The sequence below is a fragment of the Schistocerca nitens genome, chromosome 7 (genome assembly GCF_023898315.1).
Source record: "Schistocerca nitens isolate TAMUIC-IGC-003100 chromosome 7, iqSchNite1.1, whole genome shotgun sequence".
Taxonomy (NCBI): Eukaryota; Metazoa; Arthropoda; class Insecta; order Orthoptera; family Acrididae; genus Schistocerca; species Schistocerca nitens.
Genome location: NC_064620.1, coordinates 631,930,441 through 631,936,440, shown reverse-complemented (window position 1 = coordinate 631,936,440; position 6,000 = coordinate 631,930,441). Strand labels below are relative to the sequence as shown.

Here is a 6,000-nt window from a genome sequence, read left to right as displayed (position 1 = left end):
CGCGCCCGCCCCCGACACGGAGACGCAGCACGCCATCTGCGTGGTGACCAGCGAGGGCGCCGTCGCCACGGCCAGGGCCACCGTCACGCGCGCCGTCAACGCCTCCTGCAGCGCCGGTGAGTGCCGCGCCGCGTCCCACAAGGCGTACACAGACACCGGTCAACAGAGCGCTTCCGAGGGTTTCGATTCGCCAGACAATTTCTCTGACCCCATTACGAACGATTACTACGCGTGCTCCACCTTCTCTAGTGACTGATCGAGCCGCCCCGTTTCTTTGCGCCAGTCTCTCGGAATGTGTCGTAGCACTCCCGGCTTCTTTTCTCCATTGAAGATTTTACCCGGTACTCGGTAGAAAATCGCCGAACTGGCTCAGTGGATTCACATTTAGTATATTCGTAGACACGCGTACTGTTCCACTGTACGCCACATTCCGGTACACCTGCCACTTAGTGCTCCGCACGTGTGCCGCGGTGCGATTACGAATCTAAACTTGCCGACAATCTACTGACCTGTGTCATTTTTCTTTGTGTCTCGTAGTTTTCGTGCAGCGGTCTTCTGAAACCCTGTAGGTACTCCAAATAACCCTGCACGTCAGTAGGAACAAAAAAAGAGGTGACGCATGCAATCTTCGAAGAGTTTGCGGCTGGAGGTACCGTGGACTCGTGACGGTATTTTCTAGGAGAGGGATTTCAATGCTGATGGGAATGAAGAGGATGTGATGAGAGAAACGACGAGTCACACGTACTGGGAATGGTCGAGAGGCGGGGTGTAGATCCTAGGGCTGCAGTTATAGAGGAAAGGGTAGGCTGCAGCCTTTATTTGGAACAGAAAAAGTAGGGTAGGCCATAGTTGGGAGGACACAGTCTGGGACAGGAAACTGTGTGTGTGTGTGTGTGTGTGTGTCAAACTCTTATGGGACTTAACTGCTAAGGTCATGTCCATAAGCTTACACACTACTTAACCTAAATTATCCTAAGGACAAACACACCCACCCATGCCCGAGGGAGGACTCGAACCTCCGCAGGGACCAGCCGCACAGTCCGTGACTGCAGCGCCTGAGACCGCTCGGCTAATCCCGCGCGGCTCAGGAAAGTGGGGAGAATTACTCCAGGAAGGACACAGGGTGTACGTAGACATAAAAGAGGGCAGGACACGGTGACAGAGGCTCGGTGCCAGTTCCCGAATGTAGGGGACACGATGGAGTGTTGTGAGTCTACTTTGCGCGATACGCCAGGTAAGGAAAGGTATATTGGTTGTTTCGGAGCGTCTGCGAACTTTTATTGGCTGGTACAGGAGTGGGGAGGGGAAGGGCACACACATGCAGAAAGTGAGATGGAGTGCGTGGTATTCCAGTATTAGTGGGGAGTGTTTAAGTCGAGAGAGGTGGAGGTCTGTGCAACATCTGCGTATGTGCGGCCAGAGCAGGTCACGGTCTCACAGCTGGGGATGATTGTTGAGCGAGAAACGAGTCTATATTATATCGTTTCTAAGTTTACAGTGGAATTGCTCAGCACGTAATATCGTATTTGGGGCGATATGAAGTGAGAAAATCGTGTAAAATTAACATTAAGTAAGACTTCAGATTTGTTGGAAGGGCTGTGGGTAAATTCAGAAGATCTATAATGGAATCCACATGCAAATGGCTAATGTGCTCAATCCTAGAGTATTAATCTAGTGTTCACGGCCCTTATCAAATAGTCGCAACAGATATAGAACACATTCAAAGACACGCTGTTATGACTGTAACAGCTTAGCAAGTTCCATAACAAACGGTAACAGAAATGCTCTAGAAACTTAAACGGGAATCCTGAGAAGAAAGACTAAGTAGTTATCGCAAAATCCTGTTTGAATAAATTCAGAGAATCTGTGTTCAGGAAACACCGTGGGACCAAAATGCTACCTTCGATGTTTGAGGGGGTGCTGAAAAGTAATGCCTCCGAATTTTTTATTCTGTTCTCAATATCAGTCGAAGTATTATATGTCATGCATATCACTTGACCAACTTTGCCGCTTCGCTGACCCAGGTTGCAACCTTCTGCTGCTGGGGTCTCCGAACTGTGGTGCATAACATGGCAGTGCGTAACGTAACTGTGATGGTGCGTGAGAAACAGCGTGCTGTGATCGAGTTTCGAACCACAGAAACTGTGCCTCCAATTGAAAGCCATAGAAGAGCAAAAGCTGTGTGCGGTGATGGGTGCATCGACATCAGTAATGTGAGACCCCGGACTGTTCGTGTTCATAATGAAGGTAAATCTGGTGCTGACCTCAGAGCATGTGACAGAGCTCGGAGTGCACGACCACATACACTATGTGACCAAAAGTATCCGCACACAAACAAAAACACACGTTTTTCATATTAGGTACATTGTGCTGCCACCTACTGTCAGGTACTCCATATCAGCGACCTCAGTAGTCATTGGACATCGTGACAGAGCAGAATGGGGCGCTCCGCGGAACTCACGGACTTCGAACGTCGTCAGGTCACTGGGTGTCACTTGTGTCAAACGTCTGTAAGCAAGATTTCCACACTCCTAAACATCCCTAGGTCCACTGTTTCCGATGTGACAGTGACGTGGAAACGTTAAGGAACACGTACAGCACGAAAGCATACAGGTCGATCTCGTCTGTTGACTGACAGAGACCGCCGACAGTTGAAGAGGGTCGTAATGTGTAACAGAGAGACATATATCCAGACCATCACACAGGAATTCCAAACTGCATCAGGATCCACTGCAAGTACTAGGACAGTTAGGCGGGAGGTGAGAAAACTTTGACTTCATGGTCAAGCGGCTGCTCATAAGCCACACATCACACTAGTAAATACCAAACGACGCCTCACTTGGTGTAAGGAGCGTAAACATTGGACGATAGAACAGTGGAAAAACGTTGTGTGGAGTGACGAATCACGGTACACAATCTGGTGATACGGTGGCAGGGTGTAGGTATGGCGATCGCCTGGCGAACGTCGTCTGCGAGCGTGTGTCGTGCCAACAGTAAAATTCGGAGGCAGTGGTGTTATGGTGTGGTCGCGCTTTTCATGGAGGGGGCTTGCACCCCTTGTTGTTTTGCGCGGCACTATCAGAGCACAAGCCTACATTGGTGTTTTAAGCAGCACTTTCTTGCTTCCCACTGTTGAAAAGCAATTTGGGGGTGGCGATTTAATCTTTCAACGCAATCGAGCATCTGATCATAGTGCACGGCCTGTGACGGAGTGGTTACACGTCAATAACATCCCTGTAATGGACTGTCCTGCACAGAGTCCTCACTTGAACACCTTTGGCACTTTTTGGAACACCGACTTCGTGCCAGGCCTCACAGACTGACATCGATACCTCTCCTCAGTGCAGCACTCCGTGAATAATGGGCTGCCATTGCCCAAGAAACCTTCCAGCACCTGATTGAACATATGCCTGCAAGAGTGGAAGCTGTCATCAAGGCTAAGGGTGGGCCAGCCAACACCATATTGAATTCCAGCATTACCGATGGAGGGCACCACGAACTTGTAAGTCATTTTCGGCCAGGTGTCAGGATACTTTTGATCACATAGTGTATGTCAACCAACGAGGCTCATTGGAATTGAGTTAACAGAGAAAAACATTTGATAACACGGACCCAGCTCTCAGGTAAGTGTGGCATTTCACGAGAGCGGGTACAGGCCACCATTTCAGAAATCTGGCACAGGAAACGGTGCAATGTGGGTGCCTCGAATGCTCACTCCTGACTCGAAACAGAGGAGGTTGGACATCTGTCAGCAATTCCTTTTGCGTTTTGAACATGATGGTGATGGATCCCTAAACAATATTGTGAAGGATCACCGACGCCAAAAAAGTTCAAGTCCATGCCATCAGCAAACAAACCCATGCTCGCAGTGTTATGTCATGTTCAAGATGTGGTACATTTGGAATTACTGCCTAAAGGCACAAAGCTCAACCATAAACTCCACAAGGTACTGCGAGACCTTCAGAAAACTGAAAGCATGCACTGTAAGTTCACCCACTCATGGGGCACACTCTCCTTCAGAATAACAATGCCAGACCACACACAAGCACAGTCTCATCCGTAACTATCTGATGCCTCGGGTTCACTATCATCGATCATCTTCCACACAGTCCTGACCTGGCCAGATTTTTATCTGTTTCCAATACTAAAAAGAACACTGCCGAGCACTTCACTTAGATAACGATGTAGTTGTGGAAGAGAAGATGAGGTTGTGGCTCTGTCAACAAAGTCAGACGTTCTACAGTGACAGTATCAACAAACTGGTCTCTCGTTGGGAGAAATGTGTTGGTCGTCAGGTTGGCTCCACTGAGAAATGGTGTGAAAAATAGTGATCCAGATTGTTAATAAAGTTTTATTTAAATAAGCTTTAAGAGTTTTCTCACTAAAAAAAATGGAGATATTACTTTTCAGCATGTCTTCATATATCTCGCATGGGGAACACGAGAATAAGATAAGAGAGATTATTGTGCTTTCACTCACAGAGGCACGTAGCCAGTAGTCATTTTTCCCTTGTTCGATATGCATGTAGAATAGAAAAGGAAATCGATAGTATTTGTACCCTATGACACGTACTCGTGCCTTGTGGAGTATGTATGTAGATTTAATCACCATACTTGTCTAGTTTATACTTTTAGCAGTTTCTCTCTATTACAATTTCTCTTTTGCATAGTTAGTACCAGTAAAGCACAACCAATCCTGATTCTTTAAGGAATTGAACTCCTATGTATAAAACAACATCGAACGTTTGAGTACTTTATAAAAGAATTGATTTGTTAAATATTTGGCGTTAAAATGGACAACTTCTATGGTTGAAGATGAAAAACCCTAATTAAGTGTGAAACACCGAGAAGAAGTGGGTGTATGTCAGTGTCACTTCGTACACATACATACATACCGTGATTGGTTATGTAAATGATTAGAGCTGCAATTCTCTGTAACATGTAGAACGGCGCCACAATGCATTAGTTGTGTTACCGAGCCTGGTAGGGTGTGTCATGGCCGTCGATAGTATCAGATGTTGAGTGATCAGTGTGAAGAACACAGGGGTCAATGAAGGCACTTTTAGACCCTCTAAGGAGCTGATAATGCCATCCGACACTACTACGCAGCATCTCTGTGTTCGGGATCATGGAAGCGTCCGATTCCATCTGTCTGCTTTGACCCATTACGTCACCAATATGGCGGAAACGACCATTATCAACGTCTCCAATATGGCGCCTATGACCTCATTACATAAACACGACAACAAAAACGAAAATACATATACGAGGGCGGTTCAGAAAGTAACCTTCGATTGGTCACAGTGCGGGTTGTGGGGGGAGTAGCGACGCCATCTGTGCGTTCACGCACTCAACAGGTCAGTCGGCATCAAGCCGTGGTCGAGTGAACGTCGTACCTGCGCTAGTTTAGTTTTTGTGGCAGTTTGAAATGTGTGCTGCAATAGAAAACCCCGCCAAATGTGAAGTGCGTGCTGTCATAAGGTTTTTTACAGCCAAAGGATATTCTGCAGCAGCTATTCATCGTGAGCTTTGTGCCGTGTACGGACCAAAAGTTATGAGTGAAGGAGTTGTCCGTGAATGGGTACGTTTATTTAAAAGTGGACGAGAAAACGTTCATGATGAAGAGAGGAGTGGTAGACCATCATTGGTGACTGACGAACTCGTTCAGACAGTTGATGCAAAAGTTCGTGAAAATCGACGTTTCTCAATGTCGGAGTTGTCTACTGGTTTTCCACAGATTTCTAAGACTCTCTTGTACGAGATAGTGACAGCAAGATTGGGTTACCGTAAGTTCTGTGCACGATGGGTGCCCAAAATTCTTACCGACCACCACAAAACTCAAAGAATGGCCTCTGCATTAGACTTTCTGTCACGTTATGAGGACGAAGGAGAACCATTGTTAAACAGAATCGTGACCGGTGACGAAACCTGGATTAAGTACGTGAACCCTGAGACAAAAGAACAATCAAAGATGTGGGCACATTCAAATTCGCCTACCAAA

At 46.9% G+C, this 6,000-nt stretch overlaps 1 protein-coding gene across 1 annotated transcript in view; it reads left to right on the top strand.

Annotated features, from left to right (window-relative positions):
- The window catches only part of LOC126195013 (TNF receptor-associated factor 3-like), an 82,677-nt gene continuing 76,677 nt past the window's right edge, over positions 1 to 6,000 (top strand). Inside the window, exon 1 of the mRNA XM_049933440.1 lies at positions 1 to 116. The gene's annotated coding sequence lies outside the window, so the exon portion shown is untranslated. The remainder of the gene's footprint in view (positions 117 to 6,000) is intronic.